The 23,226-nt window shown below is 37.5% G+C and overlaps 1 pseudogene; it reads right to left on the reverse strand.

The window, feature by feature from the left end:
• Positions 1–20,613: 20,613 nt before the first annotated feature.
• On the reverse strand, positions 20,614–21,796 carry LOC148010826 (uncharacterized; annotated as a pseudogene).
• Positions 21,797–23,226: the final 1,430 nt, after the last annotated feature.

The following is a 23,226-nucleotide window of genomic DNA, read 5'->3' on the forward strand; positions in this document are numbered from 1 at the left end:
CTTTCTCTCACAATCTCTAACTTATAGATACATTGTTTTGCATAGGTTTGGCTATCTCTCACACTCTCTCTCATACATGCTCTCTCTCAATAGTACAATGAAATAATCAGGAATAATCATTCATAGCCCCTCTTTGGTTGTGGATACCCCTCCCAAGAGATATGTTTGATATGAAAGGTTACCAGAGCCACTACAATATCCCTTCGTAGCTCAACAGTGTCATTGTCACTCCAAAATCTTCAACAGTTACTTCTTCCACTTCTTCAAGATATTTTGAACTTATATTCATCTCCTCCCACAATTGGAAAACTTCCATAAGCTACATATTCATCCCATCTCACACTTACAAAGGTATACATAATAGAGCAAAACAAAGATAGAGGCTCTACAAAATCTCAATAGAGGGTCTACAGAACCATACAGAAGGTTATCATAAAGCATTTTTTCTCAACTTAGATCATTCAAACTTATCAATAAGCTTCCAAAAACTCTCAAACTTCATCAATCCTTATTCCAACCTTCTCATATAGAAGAAACTAGAGCAAAACAAAAGCTCAACAGATTCAAGAAAAACCAATTGGACACTAACAGGACATCAACAGAACATATTAGGACATCATATCTCCACTATAAAACATCATGAGCTTTCGAAGTTCAAAATATAGAGTTCAAAATATAGCTTAGCTTGATCTTCTTCAACATCTTTAAGAAACACCATCCAAGCACGACCCCAATTATTCATAACTTGCATCTAATAAAGAATTGCAACAAAAGGAAAACACATTTATCCATTATCATAGCTTAGAAACATAAAAGCATGGCTTTAAAGGATATAAGAGGTTTGTTTTATTTTGCCATAAGCATCCATCCATCAGATAAACGCATGAACCACCATCATTCAACTTCTCAATCAACTTCATCTTTATCTTCAACTCCAAGAAAGAGGGATAAAATACCACATATACACCATAAAATATAAATACACAACTCACATGGACACAATCCAATGTTTTCTGAATGGCACATGCTCCCAAAAACTAAAGAGCAAAGAGAAAGATTTCCATTAAAAAGGATCAATACATCCAAGAGAGTGTCAACTAGCTAGAAAGAAGAAAGTGTTGGATGGTAATGATGCATCTACCAGTAATTTGGGATTTGATGGAGATTCCAGTGGTTCAGAGAGTTTGGATGATGAGCTTGGTATTCCTTCAATCAAGATACCAAGTGTACAGAGAGCTCATAGTAATATAAAGGCTCCATTGAGTGATCTGGTGGTACGCAGATCTAGCAGGGTCAAATACCCTGTTAAAGGATTTGGTTTTGAAGGCTATGCAGCTCACCATTATGCTTATATGATGAAACTAATTGAGGATGTTGAGCCCACTTTTTTTGAGGATGCTGTTGGTCATGCTCATTGGGATGCAGCAATGGATGAGGAGATGGCTGCATTAGAAGCCAATAAGACTTGGGATTTGGTACCCTTGCCTAAGGGTAAGAAAGCTATTAGCTGTAAGCGGGTTTACAAAGTCAAGCATAATGGCATAGATTATGACAAGACATAAGGCTAAACTTGTTTTGAGGATGTTGAGCCCAACAACATAGCTATTAGCAGGTATAAGGCTAAACTGGTTTCAAAAGGCTATGCTCAAACATATGGCATAGATTATGACAAGACATTCAGTCCAGTTGCTAGGATGGCAACTGTTAGGTGTGTGATTGCCTTGGCAGCAGCCAAAGGTTGGAGTTTGCAGCAAATGGATATTAAGACTGCCTTCTTGCATGGTGAATTGCAAGAAGAAGTGTATATGGAGCAGCCAGCAAGTTATGAGGATTTAGAGCATCCCACATATGTGTGCAGGTTAAAGAAGGCACTCTATGGGCTGGAGCAAGCACCTAGAGCATGGTCTGACAATATTGGAGAGTATCTTAACAACATTGGATTTTGTATTTCTGATGCTAATCACTCACTTTATGTGAGAAAGGGAGATGTAGGTTTGGTCATCATAGTCATCTATGTGGATGACTTGATTATTATAGGTGACAGTGACAATGGGATTGCTAAAGTTAAGGACTTCTTGAAGAAGAAGTTTGAGATTAAAGATTTGGGTGAGCTGAGATACTTTCTTGGTATTGAGGTGATCAAATGTGATTATGGTATATGGCTGTCCCAAAGGCAGTAGGCCTTGGATATGTTATCCAAGTGTGGTATGACAGCATATAAGCCTCTTTCAGTACCATTGGAGCAAAATGTGAAGTTGAGTGCTGATGTTGGGGATGAGATAGAAGACCCTACTATGTTTAGGAGGATAGTAGGGAGTTTGATTTACATGACTATCACAAGGCCAGACTAGAGCTATGTTGTTGGCCTTGTTAGTCAGTTTATGTAGATGCCTAGAAAGCCTCATTTGGATGCAGTTAGACATATATTGAGATATGTGAAGTCCACTTTATATTATGGACTTTTTTATGAGGCAGGTAAGGACGTACAAGTCTTTGGATACACAGATGCAGATTGGGCTGGTAGCATGTCAGATAGAAGATCTACAAGTGGATTCGTGTTTTCCCTTAGTAGTGCAGCAGCTACATGGAGCAGCAAAAAGCAACCTACAATTGCTTTATCAAGTACGAAGGCTGAGTATAGAGGTGCTAATATGGTAACATGTGAGGTGGTATGGCTACAAAAGTTATTAGGTGATTTGGATGTGCAAGGAGATGGTCCAGTTGTCATTCATTGTGTCAACATGAGCATCATACAGCTAGCTAAGAATCCTATGTTCCATGCTAGGACAAAACACATTGAGATGCACTACCACTTTTGTGAGAGAGAAGGTACTTGTAGAAGAGATTGATGGGTACATATCAGCACACAGGATCAGATAGCTGACATTTTCACAAAATCATTGGGTGCAAAGAAGCTTTGGAAGTTCCAAAGCTTACTTGGAGTTGCAGAGATAGAGTTGGGCTTGAGGGGGAGTGTTGAGATGACAAGCTCAACACATGCGAATATTGATGATGGACCGCCTGGCTAGATGGGTCCGCACGTCTACACTTAGCACGTTAGTGGTCATTATGATACTCACACGGCCACTGACTTATCACTTATTATATTTAGTTTGTTACACCTACCTACAGCTGGCAAAGACATAGTGCTAGTCGATTAGTGTAGTCGGTTATGCACTGTTTGACTTAGTAGGCCACTTTCTTTTATGTTGTATCTTATCTATACTTTATGTCCATTGTATAGTGTGTAGAAGAAGAAGAAGAAACTAGCAAGAAAACGTTTTGGGTCTCCATCTCTCCTCTTGTGTTCTTGAGTAAGCTTCCTCTTGTGTATACAGTATGTGTTTGGTGCAGTAGCTCAAGCAAGTCTCCCCACCACGTGATTCTTGACACTCCAAAGCATTCTAAACACTAGAAATTAGTTGTGATAGCATAGATCGAAAAAGTATTGTTTGCAAGGAAGGAGGAATTTGTGGATCCAGTTGTCCTTCCCATTGGGCGGCAAAGAGATTGGTACAAGACAAGAACGAGGGAAGGGAGCTACCAGACACCTCAGGGATCGAAATCTATACCACAAGAATTGGAACATGTAGAGGATCAAGGGTCACTGTGTGTGTGCTTCTTTAGAATGATTCTGGAAAAGGGTACATCCATTAGATTTGAATTGACTTACATAAGAGGAGAAGGAACAGGTGGAGGAGAGTGCTGCGAAAGTGATACATGATCAGGCACAAAAATGCCACTTGGGAGAGGTTCCAAATGAATGATTTTTTGTAGAAAAACCCAATAGGACACATTACTAAGTTGACCTTTCGTGACTCCTAAAAATTTTGATCCATCTTAGCCAACAAGAAGGTTTTCCAATTAAGCTTAACTCCTTCTAGGATCCTGATAGAGGCCATGAAGAGTTCTCAAGACAAATACTTTGAAGCAAGCTTGCTTGACATAAAGTGGTCTTGGAGAAATTGTCATAATTGCTTCCATAAGGGAGAGGAAATATATGCCATACCTGATACTCATGAACTAGTGATAACCTTATGTGCTACCAAAGGACTAGAGCTTTCCTTATGCAACAAGGCAAGGTTTTTTGTAGTGGATGATAAATGATTGCCACTAGGCATAGGGAAAGTTGCAAAAGGCAGAAACAAGGTCTCATTGATAGTAACAAGGGATAAACAAAATTGACAGCCATATACCAAGCGTGAGCTTGTTGTAAGTCTCTAGGAAATAGTAATAGAACTTTGCATCCACTGGAGGGAACTTCAAGGCCACAAAGAGATAAAGGCCAACCTTTCAAATACATTCAACATCCAAGAGAAGAGAATAATCATGAATCGGTAACAGTACATGTTGGATCACAAGTGGGGGAGTGGAAGAAGATTCAATTTAGACCACACTAGAGTATCCACACACACACAAAACCAGGAGAAGGAGGAAGGATTCCTATAAAATCCACACATACCACCATTGAGATAAATAATAGGGGAATCAAAAATAGCAACAATAACACATTGACTGGACTAGACCAAACCTCCCCAGGCATTCCACATCCTACAAAAAATTCGATATGACCTATGCACATATGCTATTAAAAGCTTCATGCGATGCATACATACAAGCAATCAAAAACCCCGTAATCAAACACTAAAAAGAAAAGAAAATTCCATGCATTCTGTATCCCAAACATAATATATAAATCAAGACAAAACCATAGATGCCGACCATCGCAATAAAGATAGACAAACAAGATCTTTATCTTTGACTAAGAAAAATTCCAATCCTATAATCATATGGTGTGTATCTATGATGTGGTGAAGTGGGTGAGTGAAAACTACACTACTATTTTTTTAAAGATGATCAATTAATCATAGTTTATTATTAAATTATTGTGTTAATGCATGGTGAGTTGTATTCATATCCCAACCCCTACTTATACTGACTTGATTGGACTGGGGACTAAGGACCTCTACAAATACAATTCATTTTTTAAAAAGTTATATGATTTGTGGTACAAAGTGCATGCATGTGTGACTTTGGGGGGTTCATTATTAATTACAAATTCATTGTGTATATAGCGCGTATGCACATGCATGTGTGAATGGATTTTTAATTTTCAAATTAAGTGGGTTATCATGCTATGTGCTCATGTAGTGATGGGATTTCTTTTATAAATTAATATCATGTTCTTTTTAATTAACAATTTAGGATGTGTATTCTATTAATTTTGTGATTGCAATGGTTGGTTGATTTTTAATTACAATTACATGCATGTGTTACAATGCATATGAAGGAGGAAAAGAGAAAAACATGGCAGTATGTGGACACTCGCAAGGTCCTACATGCAAAATCATTTCCGTAATGTCTCATTGTTGAAGTTGAAGTTATTTTTCCATAAGGTCCTATGTGCAAAAACATGGCGGCATATGGATGATCCAAAAAATAGGGAAATCCTCCTACGCAAACCACAGGGTGACTAAGTGGTAGTCAACCTCCTATAAGCTACAAAAAAACAAATACTAATATAAAAAATAGCGGGGACAAATGTGAGTTTAGCACTTGGGTAATTATGTATTGGGATTTTGTTTTGTTTCTTTTTTTAAATAGATCTTCATAAATGTGTCATTATGTGTGGTAAGTGGGGTTTGGTTTTGTTTTCTTCTTTTTGTTAATTTTGGTGTTTGCTTGTTTTTTAAAAATGAATGAATGAATGTGAGTACCCACATAGTAATAAATATTAGAAATATGAAAAAAACTTTGTGGAAAAATTTTCAAGACATTTAAAACAACCATGTTTGGATATTTTGGTAATGTCTCATTGTTCAAGTTTGTTTTCTTCAAATAAATAATTTCCACTATGTTTTTTAAATTTTAGGTATTTTTGAATGAGTCATAATCATAATGGAAATTCATTTTAAATTTTCTAAAATATTTAATTACTTTTTTAAAAATTTTAGAAAATTTATATGACGTGTTGAAGTTCTATTTTTTTTAATATTGTGAAAAAAAATCATTGGCATTTTGCATTAAGATGAAGTAATCCATTTTTCAAAAAGTACAAATTTTTTCTATGATTTTTTGGTACTTTTTTTAATTTCATTTGAATTTTTATTGATTAACAAAAAACTCGTGCATCAAAATTATGGGCAATAAAAAGGAAAACTATCAAAAGGAAGGGGTAGGTCAAGGCTATCACATCAGATTGATGTTCTGACACAAAAAAGGCATGTTCACATGGAAACATGTTTAATGGATAAAAAATTCATTAAAAATGAATAATGCATGAACCGTGGCTTGAAATAGAGGGCTATAACAAGGAAAAGTGGCCAATTCAAAGGGAAGAATAGGACTGTAAGGCCAAATGTCAAGTTTGAAGAATGCAAGATGCATTCTCATAGAAAAGCAACAAAACAAAGGATAAAACCAAATGGTCAAGAAACAACCCCTAGATGGGGTGAAAATGGGATGGGTGGATGGGGAAGGGACCCCATCATGGCAAAATTAGAATATGGTATGTTTAATCGTCTTATAGGAATGTGTCCATGAGGATATGGAAAGTGGACATGCAAGGACGCATCCCCACACTTAAAACCTTAATAGATTGTATGGACTAATCAACAAGACCTAACACCTGATCACAACGTATACCTATATGCCCCCACACTTAAAGCATGACTAACTAATATGATCAAAAGGGCGAGGGTTAGAAAAACTTGTCCCAATTTTGTAGATGGTCGAGGTAAACTGTCATTGTCATGTAAAGGATCGTAGTTGTTAGTAGGAGGTACCATGACTCACCACATCACATTCATCCAACATGGTAAGGACCATACAGCAGCACCCAGGGAGGTAGCATTGTTAATGAAGAGTTGGTTAGTTGTCAATGGTGAAATATAAAACACTCAAGCTTGACAGCCGCTCATGTTAAAATATTAGATCAGCCCCTCGCCTCATTACTCATGTCACTCGATGGAAATGATTAAAACCCATATCTCATACCCGGTTTAGAAATTGACAAAAGGGATGGTTCAAAGGGAGTATGCCAATGTGCATAAGTGGTGATGATGCAACAATGTATCCCAACCCATCTAGCATAGGTCCAAGAAGGAAGGCCAAGGAGCCTTATGGTGTAGTGTGCCAAACAAAATGATGTGTATATTGATGATGGTGGAAGAGGCCCGTCCCGTGTGTGCATAGGAAAACGAGAACATACCTATCTCCAATTGTTGTAACCTCTCTCAATCCTCATCTCTCAGTTGAAGGGAAAATCAATCACGCTCAATCCCCACCTTTGTCTCATGCTTTGTTGATGATTACAAGAGGGCAACCGAGTTCCTCACACCCTATTGATTGAATCCTTACTGCCACTTGTGTGAGAGTTGTATGCCTTGTGCGTAATTGATGGTGCAGCAATGCATCCTGTCCGATGCCAACATATGGCATGAGAAGGAAGGCTAATGCCATGCAGAGGAAAAAAATTGTGATTGGTGCATTGAGAGGCCCAACCCATTTGTGCAACACTCCATTCACACATTTCACCTCTCAGTTGAACTACAAAGGGCAAGGACTAGTCACTCACCTTACCCTCTATCTCACTTTTTATTGATAATTATAGAGGGCACCCCATACTCACATTCCCATCTGGTTAGGATGAAACCTCACATTGCTCAAGGTTTGTCGATGAAGATTGGATTCATCTCATTGATGATCAACTCGGATCGGTTGATAAAGAGGCATACCCATTGGAAATAGTCTATTGTAGGAGTGAGAACCACTAATGCAGTTGGAGGAGTCAACACACCAAGGAAGATAGTATTGGAATTGCTTTTGGAAGATCAATGAATGGTTTAGCTATCATGGACTACGTGGTGTTACCACCTTTTTCATAGCCAGCTTCCCATCCAAGGGTATTTGCCACCATTTCTTGGAATGAGGCTTGTTATGATAAGAAATTTCTTCATTTTCTCTCATAATAGTTTTGATATTATTTTTTCTTCTTTTTTTGTTTTTTTTTGTTTTATTTTCTATTCTCGAGAGGGTTTTTCCACCTTTTCTCGAAGAAGACGTCAGCATGACAAGGACCAAATTCCTTTTCTCCCATGGCCGATATATATTTATTCTCTTTTTTTTTTCTTTTTCTTATTTTGAAAGAGGAGAATGGCAAGAACACCATGTATTAGAACCATCCATGCCACCTTTGCTAGATCACATGAAAAGGGAGCACTGTTGGGGTGGAGTTAACAAAATGGGGCCACCTCATCAGGATAAACAGAAGGGCTATCAGGAGTAATAGGTAAAGCCATACTGACCAACGCGCAAAGAATGAGGGAGCTATTGGTAATGATTGTTAAGATCCCCAAGGAGGGTAATACTTCCTGAGGCGACAGCCATTAATTAGAAAGGGATCATCAAAAGCATCGACTATTTGTACTTGGATACAACCATTAGGGTTGATTGCAAGTACCTTATAGGGGCCAATCCATTGTTGTTGAAGCTTGCCTCCTAGAAACTTGTCGAATCTTGAATCATAAGAAATAACTAAGTCACCTTCCTTGAACTCCTTTTGCTTGATGAAGCTGTCATGATAGACCTTTCTACGAGCTTGTGTGGCTTCCATACACTGTAGAGGCATCCTATGGATCTCATCTAAAAATTCCATGTGCAAGAGACGATGTTGCAAGGACTCATCATCTCCAAAGAGCTCTTTGATAGCCACGCCCAAAGAGGGTAGCTCTACTTTAATAGGGAAGATGGCTTCTGTATCATACACCAACTGGAAAGGGGTTTGTCTTGTAGCAGTTTTATGGGAGGTTTTGTAAGCCTAGAGGGCCTCTGTAAGTCAATCGTCCCAATCACGACAATGTGCAGTTATTGTCCTTGTCAGAATCAAGTAGAGGATTCGATTGGTAACTTTGACTTGGTGGTTGGCTATGAGGTAGTAATGCATGGAATTGCAATGGCAGATCTTACAAAACTTTGTCAATTCTTCCAAAATCTTGTTGAGAAAGTGCGTACCTCTATCACTTACTAGCTCTAGGGGACTGCCAAAATGGGTGATGATGTTCTTGTACAAGAATAAGGCCACATTGTTGCCATCATCCCGCTTGAGAGCTTTGGCTTTACATCACTTTTTCACATAGTCCACATAGACCAAGATGTATCTCTTTTGCTTCCTTCTAGTTGGCGGGATCACTAGCGCCCACGAAGTCAATTTCCCACTTCTCGAACAGCTTTAGGAGAAGGATGGCTTGCAATGGCATGGCAGTGGATTTGATAGGCTTTCTCATTCTTTGACAAGCATCACAATGTTTGCAATAGTCATAGGCATCCTTGTGGGGGGTCGGCCACCAATATCCTGCAAGCAAGGCAAGGCCTTTTTGGTTGTCACTACTCTTGTGAAGTGTCCTCCATAGGGCTCGTCGTGACATGCTTTTAGAATGATCCTAATCTCATCTCCTGCAATATATCTACGCAGTACTTCATCCTTGCCTTTCTTTACAATGCACCGCCTTCTACCAAGGTATAGGAGGTTGATTCCAAAAGGAGCTTCTCCTTCTCATGACTAGAGATACGAAGGGGATACTATTGCATTGTCAAGATATTAGCTATGTTTTTGTACCATGGGTTATAGTCTCGACTAGAAAGAGGGAAGTATCGAGAAGGTCTGGGTCATCCTACTCTTCTTCATCACTCTAATGGATCCATGCAGATGATCAATCAACACCTGGGAGCAACCGAGTTTGGTAACCACTTCAAAGTTGAACTCTTGAAATAGAAGAAGCCATTTAATCATTCTTCCCTTCACATTAGCTTTGTTCATCAGGAAAGATAGGGCTTCATGGTCCACATAGAATTTAAAATATGTCGACAGTAGGTAGTGTCTAAACTTCTCCAAAGGCAAACACCATTGCCAAGCACTCAAGCTCTATAACTCTGTATTTTCATTCTCTTTAAGTCACTTTCTAACTTGCATAATAGATAGGTTGATCTAGCTTTGAGGAGCCCTTTTAACACTATATTAGTAAGTTTGGGAATTTTCATATACTTTGGGAATTTATAGGATTGTCAATATTTGGTCACATGGTCAAATTGTTACCCCCTTCCTTGAAGGTGAAACTTTTTCTAGTTACTATATAGATGATAGTACCAAGTTCCACCTTCAAAAAATGGATTAAGATTTATCCATATGGTCAAGTCGTTATTTCTAATTTGAGAGTGAAACTTGAGATATTTCCAAATTCTCTAATATAGTGTCTTTTGGCATAAGACTGCACCTAGGCCTTCAACCGATGCATCAATGTCCACATGGAACTCTTTTGGCCAATCAAGAGGTTGCAAGATAGGTGCTTCAAAATTAGACACTACTTTAGGGTGTTGAATGCCTCGTCACAATCAGTGGTCCACGTGAACTCTGCATCTTTTCTGAGGAGCTTATGCAAGGAAGCTGCCTTTGTCGCAAAGTGTGCAATGAACCTTTTTTAATAACCCACATGGCCAAGGTATCCCCTCAACTGTTTGAGATTGGTTGGCACTTTTAAGGCCGCAATCTTCTCAATCTTTGTAGGATCTATTGCTATTCCCTGTGCAGAGACAATGTGGCCTAGAAGAACTCCTAACAAGACTTCGATTGTCGGGGTTGAGAGAGATCCCATACTCTCAACATCTGTCAAAGTACTATTGTAGGTGTCCCCAATGCTCACAAATTAGTCTATAGAGACAAAAGTCATCTAGGTACACCTCAATGAAGTCATGCAAATGGTTTTACAATACAACCATCATCACTCGTTGGAAGGTAGCAAGAGTGTTACAAAGCCCATCACTCTCTAAGTATAGGTTCCCCATTCTATTATGAAGGTTATTTTGGATTGATCTTCTCCTACAATCTAGACTTGATTATATCCATTGAGTCCATCCAAGAGGGAATAGAGTTCATGGCTTGCCACTATGTTCAATAGTCAGTATGTGAAAGGGATAGGGAAGTGATCCTTCTTAGTCCTGGAATTCAGCCTTCAAATGTCCACACATATTCGAAATTTTCCATTCTTCTTGGGTACTACCACAATGGGTGAAACCCATTCACTATTGGCCACTGGATACATAAACTCAGCTTCAAGGAACTTCAATAATTCATATGTCACTAGACCAAAGTAATTTGGATTCATGTGCCCTCCATGCACCTCTGTCTTTGCCTCAAAGTCTTGGCACAGGCTCAAGGTTAATGTGGTGTTTGTATGACCATGCAAACACAACCAAGTTCTCCTTCAGTAGGTCATGCAGGACTAATAATTCTTCTTCAGGAAGACTGATACCCACCTTCAGGTGATGTTCATTACTATTAGCATCCATAAACATTAATTGCTTTTCACCTTTCACTTCTCAGATAAAGCTCCCATAGATTGCTTATGGGTATGACTCCTTCAAGGGAGTGATCTCCTCATCTAACGCTCCATTGGAATCTACTTTTTCTATCAATGGTGACTTAGCTCGCTCCTTGGGATGCTAAAAGGGTATCATTGCTATTTTGGGTTTTATAGGTGGCTTATTTATCTCTAACTCTGAGATTCATCTTCTGAGGATGCATCCAAGAACATCACATAACATAAACCTTCTGATTTTTGTTTGAGCTACCGCATTGGTGGTTGTTGGCATGATGCATCATCATCATCCTCTCTTAAGCAAGGTAAATTAAGATGGAAAGATCCAGTACTAAAGGAAGGATTATTCTTCTTAATCCAATTTCTTATGGATCTGTTACACATGATGTGACTCATTAGCTAGTCCAAATGGTACTATAGTCATCCTACTAAATAGCATGGGATCTTTCGCTTTTGTGGCCCCTGGAACTTCTTTCTCATGTGTGCCTTTCTGCAAGTAGGATAAATTCTTCTAGCTCACTTTTATAGTCTTCTTCTTCAATCTTCAACCTCTTTAGACTCTATTTTTGCCTCTGTGGGCTCTATAAGAGAAGAATAGGCTCTTTCTTATGTCCTCTACCTCTACTTCTATATCTATCTTTGCTTCTGTCTTTGACTTTATCTCTGCTAAGGCCATGTAACAAGGAAAATAGTACATCCATGCTTCTATCTCACTGTCAAAAGTGACTTCAAAAGTCAAGATTCAAGTGAGAGGTATTCACCCATTGACAAATACTTTGCTTCTTTCGATAGTTGGAGTGTCCACTATTAGGGACTGTGCCTTTGCTTTCTTGGGAAATATAAATTTGACAACTTTTTTATCTCCTGATATGCCATCTATTACTTCATTGGAGGAGTTTGTTGTGACTTCAATGTAAGTAGATTCATTATCTTTTTGCGATCCATATAGCTTCAACACCACTTTGTTGGGTTCTCTGCCTAGGGTTAGGGTTCCTTTGAACCAATCCGTTCGTGCCCTTACTTAAAAAAGATAAGGTCTTCCTAGTAGCAGAGGGTATGAGGTCCCATAGGAATTTGGTTTGACCACCAAATAGGTCAACCAATAATCTCTTTCTACAAGGGTTGTCTTCACATATGGGAGAATGACCAAAGGCTTAATTATGCTTTGGTCTACCAGTTTGATAAGCCACTATGTAGGCTACATACCTTGCAAGCCTATATCCTTCATTGTCACATCCATCATTATGTTCACTGATGAGCCGCCATCGATCAATGCACCTGCTATAAAGCATCCTTCAATCCACACATCAATATCTAGGGTGCTTGGATCCAAGAAACTGTTACCCACATCCACTTCTTTCACAAGCATTGGGGCTTTGATGGACTTGGTTGATGTAGAGGGAGCAATCCTTAGGAATTTTCTTCTTGTCAGTATGCTTTTGAATTTCTTTCGATAGCTAGGAGACAACATCAACAATTGTCTAAATGCTAGGTTTGGTTTGAAGGTGTCTAGGTCTTTGACCAAGTCATATTCTTTAATAGGGTCCACTTTTATCATCCCTCTTTCCTCTCGGAACATCAACCTCTACATTTCTTCTACTTCTGGAGGTACTTCGGCATCCTCTATTTCGTGGATGTGAGGTCCTATCTCTATGACTATCTTTGTGATGCTCTGTAGCAGTACAATGCTCTATACTACATTGTTCTACTCTATTTTGTTTTGTTTCTCCTTGGGAATATTTGACTTCACTATTTTGGCAGAGGTAATGTTCTCTTTTGAAACTGTAGGTTCTCTTTTCTTTACACACGTTATTGTGGCAACCTCCAATTCCATCAAATTGAAAGTAGGTTCTTGGGTCTTCTGTTGGGTATCCGGAGTAGCTTTCACAAGAGTTGGACTAGGACAATCTTTTGTAGTGTGGCCTTCTCCTTTGCATTGATTGCATAAGGGTTTATAGTCCATGGACCTTCTAGGGCTTGGATAGTTCGGTGAGATATGCTCCTTTTCTCCTCATTTGTAACAATCGACCTGTGATCTCTACTTTCGTCCTCAGTAACTTTGAGAGGGAAACCTCCTTCGGCCAAAATTAGGACCGAAATCTCTAGACTTTGGTATGATATCTTGGGTGGTCATCTTGGATTCCAACAAGTTGAATATTGCTTCTTTATCTTTCTTCCTTCTTTTGTACATCTTCTTCAAAGAGAAAATATCCTCTATATGGTTCTTCCTTAAACAATAAAAATAGAAGACTCGAAAAATAGTTGGTTTTTGAGTACATTTGGTGGCTAAATGTTACGCTTGATCACATCACATCTCTTCTACCTCCCATAGGAGTGGATTTGTTGGATGTACTTGAGGAAGTTACTTTATGTATATCCTCTACATCACATACGTTCAAGGCCTATTTATAAATATCATTATTAGTGAGTTTTTCATGAATAAAACATAACCCTTTTCTATTCAATTTGTGATAACCCCTTATATGACACCCTTCTGCGTGTAAAAAATCTATAAAATTGTATTTTAAAAATACCTTATTTTGAACCCACGTGATGCACATATATATTTATGAGTAACTTACTCGAGTGGTTGTATTCACCTTCAATATCTATAGTTGTTATGTATTCACATCCATCAGCTCCTTGATTTGGTCCTCTTCTGCAATTTGGACTTGGTTATATCCGCGCTGAATCCATCCAAGAGGAAATACAGCTCATGGCCTGCCACTATGTCCAACAGTTGGTCGGTAAAAGGGATAGGGAAATGATCCTTCTTCGTCTTCGAATTGAGCTTTCGAAAGTTGACACATATTCAAAGTTTCCCATTCTTCTTGGGTACTACCACAATGGGCAAAACCCATTCACTGTTAGCCACAGGATAAATGAACTCAACTTCAAGAAATTTCAATAATTGAGCCTTTACTAGAGCAGAGTAATTAGGATTCGTGCGTCTTTTTCTTTGCCTTACAGGTTTGGCATCAGGCTCTAGGTCAATGTGATATTGGCATACTGTGGGATCAACCCCCTTTAGATCTTTATATGACCAAGCAAACACATCTAAGTTCTCCTTTAATAAGTCTCACAGGACCACTAGTTCTCCTTCTGGAAGATTGAGACCCACTTTCAGATGACGTTGAGTACCATCACTATCCGGGAACGTCACTTGTCTTTCACCTTCCACTTCAAGGATAAACGTTCCAAGGATTTCTTCTGGATAGAGGTCTGACTCTTTCAAGAGAATAGTGTCATCATCTAATGTTCCATTAGAACCAGTGTCCTCCTTCTGAACATAGGACTCGTTTGTCTGTTGAGGTTGCTAGAAGGTTATCAGAGCTTTGTTTGCTTCTGTGTGAGTGGTGATTTCTTCTGGACTTAGGTATTCATCTTCAGAGGATACATCCAAGAATGTCACATAGCACGTACCTTCTAGAAGCCGAGGCTTTGATAGCTCTAGCTTTTGTTGGCAGGGGGCATCATCATCATCTTTTCTCCGGACTGAACGGTCAGGGTGACAGGAGCCACTGGTGAACTTAATTTTTATGCTTTTAATCCATTTTTTATACAGATTCTGCATACTATGTGGTCCATTGGTCAACCCAAATGGAACCATGATCATTCCATCCAGCACCCTGAGATCTTCCACGGATTTGATAGAATCAACCATAATCTTCAACATCTTCATAAAATCCATCAATAGAACAAGGAACATAAAAGAATACACCATTTTTGAATGGAAATCAATCACATAGTATTCATCTTCAATGTCTTCATAGTTTTCTCTCTCAATCTCTCATATACAGTTACACTGTTTTGATAGAATTAACTATCTCTAGCTCTCTCTCTCTCTCTCTCTCTCTCTCAATAGTACATCATCTCCTCACTACAATACTCTAATAATGACTCTAAATAATCCTTCTTAGGTCATGGATGCACCTCCCAAGATGTATTTCTAATGTGAAGAGACACCAGAGCTACTACAGTGTCTCTTCATAGCTCACTACTGTCACTATCACTTCTCTTCAGTCTTCAGCAGCTACTTCTTCCATTTGTTTTAGCTCTTTTGAACTTAGATTCATCATTTCCAAAAGTTATAAAACTTTCCCAAAGCCACACATACACTCTACAAAACACTTATAGAAGATCTACAGAACAGTATAGAACAGGAACAGAGCAGATACAAAGCAGAGACAGAGTAGATAAACAATAGAGGGTTACAAAAGGTCATCAGAGAACATCAAATCCTCATAATTCATACTAAAGACATTCCAAACTATCAAAAATATTCAATAATCTTTCAAAATATTTCAACCTTCATCAATAATAAATCCATGCTTCATACAGAAGAAAATCAGAACAAAATAGAAGCTATACAGAAGGTGTCAGAACCAATCAGAACCTCAACATAACCTATCAGAACATCACAGAGCTTCATATCTACACTAAAAATCATCATGAGCTTCCAAAACATAATCAATATCATACAAAACACTCTCAAACACTTTCTTTAACAACCATACATCACTCTAAATCCATTAAAAACCAATCATTCATACCTCAAAAACAACAAAAATTCAGTCTTTTTCCACTCTCAGCACATAACATCCCCAATCTCATGAGATATCTCACAATAAGCTTCAACAACATAAAAAACATAAACACTAGGAAAATCATTAGGGCCATAAACTTCCTCTAAATACTCAAATCTCTAATCCTCCTCAACTACCAGTTCACAATTACCTTTCATCTCCTTTCCCCTAGTTATAGATCTCTCTTCTCTTAATATTTCAATTGTTTTTATAGCCTTTTTCAAAATTCTCTTCATATTTTCATCTTTGTTACTCTCAAGATTCTCAAAACCCCAATCAAAATCATCACAATCATTATCGAAAATACTAGACATATTAAAGAAACTACCAAACTATCAGATGAAGTTTTCTCTTCTTCATTGTTGCCCAAATCAACCATCGAATCATCCATAGAAATATCAAGAAGTATGAGGTTAGGTGTACTCAAAGCAACATCAGTAACTTCACAAACAAAAGTCTCTCTAGGGATACTCAAATTATCATAATCCAACTCACTGAAAACCAAAAAAGAATCAGTAGAGTCACACACAAAAACATCATCATAAAAAGAGTAAAAATCCATAACCTCAATACTCTCTCAATCATCCAAAATTTTTCTCAATACTTTCTCAATCATCCTTCACATCCAAAAACTCACATTCACACTCAATCACATCAATCTCTTTCGGAAAAAAATTCAAATCCTCAACTTCATCATTAAATATTTCAATTTCTAAGCCCTCCCCCTCATGATCTTCTAAAAAAATAAAAAAATCCTCATCGATTTTCTCTTCACCTCTCAAACACTCAATTCTACCATCAAGAAATTCTTGATTCTCTTGTCTCTCCCCATCTCTCTCAAGATTTACTGACTCTATTGCAATGGATGACACCTCTTGATCATAATCGCTTCTGAAACTTTCATCTTTACTATCATTTTCCTTAGAACTATCACTCCCCTTCTCCTCATTTTGTTCATTTTCATCCTCATTCATCAATTCTTTTCTCAAAGGCATATCAATTTTTTTTGCTATTTCTCTACGATAATAAATTGTTATGGCTCCTTTTCCCCAATCATGTATTACACCTACCTTCCTAAGCCACAGTCTACCAAGGATAAATGGAAAACCCCCTAACCCTATTGGCATAACATGACAATTGATCTTCATGGATACACCATAAACTTTGACCTCCAAATTTTGAATTATGCCTAGGCACCTTGCTTTATCATGATTACCAAGCATGATTTGAAACTTTGATTCTTGATAATTCAAAGTTCAAAGTGATCTACATAAGCTTGAGTAATCACACTAACTTGTGCTCCTTCATGAATATATGCTTCCCCTATATTTTGATTCTTATATCGAGCATCCATAAAACTCTTACTATTCCTCTCTTTCTTTCCTTGGACTTCAGTTTCACTATTTTCTTTCATTATCCTCTCATCCTAGGATAAAAATCCATTAACTAAGAAAAAGATATATCAGCCTTCTTACCCATCATATATATTTTTAGGTCATAATCACTTTTCCATTCCCCTAGTGGAATGTTAGAAGCATGATAATGTTTCCTAGGTTTTCTTTTATTTCTCATTTATTCTTGTCTCCTTTTTTAATCTCTCTCTCTTTCCTCACTGGCCTTACTAGTCTTAGGCTCATCTCTCTCTACATTTCTCCTCCTTTTGTTTATTGGTATCACATTAACTATTTTATTTTTCTCACTCTGCTTTTCTAGAAGAATATAGTTAACACTTTGTCATTTCTCTTCTTCTATTGGTCTTGGTGTTTGGAATGTGGTATGGCCTTTTATTTCTATCTCAAAAGCATTTTTCTACTCGGAAAGTTTTGAGGTAAATGATACATATCCCCTCCTACTCTAGGTGGATATGGACAATGTGTGCTTATGTGACCTATCTCCCCACAAGAATATCAAATTAGTGGTCATGTAAAATATCTTCTTCCATTCCCTCCTCTTCCACTTCTTAATTTTATTGACTAGTTTGTCCTATAGGTCCCCCACTACCTCTTCCCCAAGGTCTTCCTTTCAATGCTCCTAACCTCATGTTTTGCATTTACCCAAACAATTGGTCCTCAACCTCCAAAGCTAATTGTGCATTTAGTCTCACTAAAATTTGAAAATTTCATCCATCTCCTTGCCATTTTTGGTCTCTGTTTTCAATGTTAGGTGTTCTCTATGGTTCTCTTTTTTTATTTTCTCATTTTTTTTCCTTTTTCTATAGTTATCATTATTGTTTCCTCAAAGGTACTTGGTTACTTAATTTCTAACTTAGTTGTCACCTCTCCTTGCAATTTTTTCACAAAATGTTTTATTTTTAACATATTAAGTGTTCTCTCTCCTAGGCCTAGGGATGTGTTCCAATGATCCCAAAGTTGAGTGTATTCTAGGGTGAAATTTTCTATGGTCCAATCTTCTTTTTACTAGCAAGTTTCTATTTTTTGCCAAAGGCCCTAGGAAGTTTCAATTTCTTTCAGTCAATTAAGAAACATATGTCTGGTAGCTTCATGTTCCATAGGAATATGAGGATTTCTCAATTTTAGTTTTTTTTCATAATCTTCAAACCAATTTCTACCCTGATTCAACAATTGAAAATTGAAAATTTAAAGTTTTAAGGTCAATCCTGTAATTTACTCGATTATACATCCAGGCTCTAATTTTTTGAGGAATTGGTGAGGATCCTTTCCTTTTGTACCTTGAAATTCCAAAAAAGAACAAGGCCATTTGAAAAACAATCTCAAACAAAGTCGATATTTTTAGCACTCCTCACTGGGGGCACTAAAAAAAGATGTTCCATGAGCAATGCCAGAAGAGAATCCTCTCACAAAACCCAAAAAGGAGATGGCAAGGAGTGCTAATAAAGTAAATGACTTTGTTAGAATGCTAATTTCATCTAGAAAACATCAATTAGACATGGCTAAATACCAACTCGCTCAATCCACAATATAGCTTTAATGCTTCTTCTAACCATAAATACATGAAGAGCACACACAATGTAGAATATCTATGACCTCAAATCTACAAAAAGCAAAGAACAACGAGCTCATAAAAAATATCTTTACTCAGTCTTTATACCTCTAATTTCGATTATTGTGATACATCGAGCAATTGGTACCATGCTTGAAAACATTCAAAAAATACAGATCTTACTCCACCCTCCTCTTCTCATAATCAAGACTTGAGATAACCATAAGAGAAGGGCCTATACTTCTTGTTTTCTTCTCCTTATATTGTTTTTTCTCTACATACTCGACTTGTGTTTGTCCTTATAGCTTAAAGATTTTTCTTTTTTGTTTAAGGTTGTATCAAAAAGCATTATTTCTTTTTTATTTGAAAGCCTTGAGGCTTTTTAAAAAAAGTGCCATCACATTTTCATGATCATACTTGCTCTACTCCAATTCTCCAACCATGACAATAGCCAACCTACAAAATATTCCATTTAGCTCCTTGCTTTCCTCCATGGAAACTTGCACTCTCATCATGTCTTGTATGCTAGGTCTCCCAATACACAGCTGCATTGACAACTTCTACATGTGATGATGACTACTATGTATAGGAGGGCAAGCAAACCCCATAAATAGCGATCCTTCTGATGATGAATAAGACTACGTGCATGAAATCATCCCTCCAAAAATCATGCTAGAACCTTTGTTGATTTTTCTTGTCATATGAACCCCCACAAAATCCATTATAGAACACCCTTCCCTCCAACAAAGCAACATCAGCCCTTAATAGCATCAAGCTGCCCCATTGAATGAGTTACCTCTTCATGATCTTGATCCCATTATTCAACTCTCCTTTCTTATTCATAACCTATAGTTGCTCTTCCTTTGCGTTGTCAAGATAATGACGTATGCCAAGAAGACACCAAGTCTCTAGCTATGGGAGGGAATAAGAGTAGTAATGGATGGATAGATACATATGATGTTAGAGAGATTCTGAAGCTAGGATTAATAGTAGTAAGAGATTAGGCAGATTCTTGTATGAGAGTAGAGATAATGATAGAGATTACATAGAGTAAATACCAAGAGAGATGAAACAACACACATACAAATATCAAAGGCTCAAAGTATCCCAAAACCAATCCTTGATTAAAAAAACCTATTTACAATGAGTCTCCCCTTCACTGTGTCCTATTTTTCCCTGTTATAGCCCAAAACTTGCACCAAAAACTAGCTTATGCTCTACTACTTAGATGACAAATTTGATGGTTTTGTTGGCTCCAAAGGGGGGTCAAATGCTAGGACACCTAATCAAAATTCTCTTGGATCGCTCCTTCTCTCTGCTCACAATCTGGAGTGTTGTTTGCTAATTAAAAACTACGATCACGCATTGCAGAAATTTGAGAGCCCTTCTTTTTGCATAAGATCTCCAAAACTGGCTGAAAAGCAACTTGCTTTTTGCTTGATATCCTATTCTAGAAGTTTTCTACACCTTTTTGGATATTTAAAATAAATAATGTCCAAAATATCAAAATAGGCTTAAATTTTCCAAAAATCTTATAAGTTTGAACCATCCATACTATGGATACTAATAATAATTAAAAATATGATATTGACAAGAAAGTCGGATGATGATGTACTCAAGGGTTTTTCACATTGTGTCTGCATAGTGACACGACATCCATCCCCTCTGCACATCCTTCAATATGTGCAACATAGTTAATATTCATCTAGATCAATATATTCATCTTCTATCCCTACATATTCATCATCCTCTTAATCATCCAAGTCAACATAAATCTATTCTTCATCCTAAACATGTTCTTCAATTGGTTCGCTTACATTCCGTCACGTAAAACTCTTGATCCTTTTTCCTGCAATAGGAATCTTCAAATTTGTATCATCTAGCTCACACAAAGAACACCTTGTGTTGTCATGTACATGCTTCACAATATAAGGACCAAACCATCTCTTAGAAATGTTTCTGAGTGTACTATGTTGAGTGTCAAGACTACTATCATAGACTAACACCCAATCTCCTTTCTCAATGGGTTTTGGATGAAGCCTATGTTTCTTGTCAAACCTATCTTTATTCTTCAACTTGGCATATTTTAACCACATGGTTACAATCTTGATGTCTTCAGGTCTCCTTTCTAGCTATCAAATCTACAAAGAAAAAAGGTCCTCCTTGTTCATATCATTCTCCCAAGATAGCAGACTCCAAGTAGTAATAATATCCACAATAAAATGCATAATAAGATTTTGGCCATACATCAACTCAACAGGTATATATCCTATCACTGTACTATGTGTAGTGTGTTCAACCCATAAAGCATATGGAAGTATCCTAGGCCACTCTTGAATCTTACATCTACATGCCTTGGCTAAAGCTTTGATGATAGGTAGGTGTTTGCATCTACTTTTACCATCGCCTTCAATGTTGTATGCTGAAGTGAAAGCAAGCTTTATGCCCAACCTCAAGAATAATTTCCTAGCTTCTTTTGCATCCAACTCTCCTTGATCTAGAGTTAAATTTCCAACACAACCATAGTAGCAAATAACATCTTCCAAAAGAAATTTACATATTGCACTTATAGCCTTTGTTCTTAATACTCAACCTTCCACTTGATTTGTTAGATCTTTCCTTGCAAGTACAATGTATCACATTTGCCAAAGTCTCATAGGAATAGTCACTAAGTCAACCACCCATTTGTAATGCATGGGTAATGGATAGGTAGTAGGATGTAGACCATCATGATATTGCACATTGGAATACTTTGGCAAGTAGCACAAGTCTCTAGAAACTACAACACATCTTTGTATATACCTTTTCACCAATATCTTTCTTTGATCTTCGTAAAAGCGGTCCACACACCTCGATGACCAGCCCGTAGAGTTTCATGGACTCTCATAAAAATCTTTGATAATTTTTTGTTGAGTCTCCTTATCACATATTATCCTTTGTGGAGTCCTATTTCTTTGCTTTGGATGCTTCCATAGTTGGACATTCTTCAAGAAATACCCAATTTTTTGTTGAGTCTCCTTATCACATATTATCCTTTGTGGAATCCTATTTCTTTACTTTGGATGCTTCCATAGTTGGCCATTCTTCAAGAAATACCCATATGCTTTTCTTTGGATTCTCTTGAGCTCCTGATTAGTTCATCGCTCTTGCTTAGTCAAAGTGCTCAACAAGAATTCCGATTATAAGATAATCCTATGTAGGGGCATAAGGTACAATGATAACTTAACAAGATATGAAAAATCCCACAACTCAGGACTGTAGGTATAGACTCAGGTAAGTAACTTATGAACATGTGTGTGCATCATGTTGTCCTAGGGGTTTTTGTCAAAAGGTTGAATCCACCAAGGATCAGAGGCAGAAGGAAGTAGAGATAGGAGATGAAAGAGAAGATAAAGAATACACAAGAGGTAAACACAATAATGACAAAGAACAATGAATCAAATCAGTATGTAATGACAGAACCTGAAATCCTTTGTCAGTCACTACTTAGAAGCACTCTCCAGGCATTAGATCTCCTAGAGCTTCTTCATAGAACAAAAATGTGGATCAAAAAATAACAGCTCCTTCTCTGCTACTTAGAACCCAAATCTAATGGCTCTATTGGCTCCAAAAGGGGGGTAAAACTACAAGACATCTACTCACGAATCTCCCAAATCACTTCTTCTTCCTCTTCCCATTCAAACTATAGTTTTCAGCCTGTTAATAGTGATAGCAACGCGCATGATTTTGTCAATTTGTCTTTCTTATGAAAATCCCATAAGTGGCTGAAAAAGCCACTTGCTTTTTGCGTGCCATCCTAATCTAGAAGCTTTTTTAACTTTTTTGGATTTTTTATAATAAATAATATCAAAATTAGATTAAAATTATCCAAAAATCTAGTATTTTTGGATGATCCATGCCACGAACATTAGCACTAATGACTCAGATCACATTGACTCTTTGCATTCCAGAGTTTTTCACACCGTGTCCATGTAGTGGCATGACATCCACCCCCTCTAAATCTACACATCCTCCAGTATGTGCCAAAATCCTAGTTGTCATCGGATTCTGAGCCCTCCTCATCCTCTGCAACCATATCCTTTGCTTCTTCATCTTCCATATCTTCCTGGCTACCCCCTATATCATGGCCACCATTTTCTTCCAATTCTGGCAACTCATAGGCAGTAGATTCCCTCCTCTTGAATAATTTTATTATTTTCCTTGCTATCAAAAGTTTTATGGTTGTCCATCCAGCTCATTTAATGCATAAGTAGCATTATCAAATACCTGTCTTACCACATAGGGTCCAAACCATCTTTTGGAAACTT

The sequence above is a fragment of the Lygodium microphyllum genome, chromosome 29, assembly GCF_053477565.2.
Source record: "Lygodium microphyllum isolate KBCC chromosome 29, Lygodium_microphyllum_v1.1.10, whole genome shotgun sequence".
Classification (NCBI taxonomy): domain Eukaryota; kingdom Viridiplantae; phylum Streptophyta; class Polypodiopsida; order Schizaeales; family Lygodiaceae; genus Lygodium; species Lygodium microphyllum.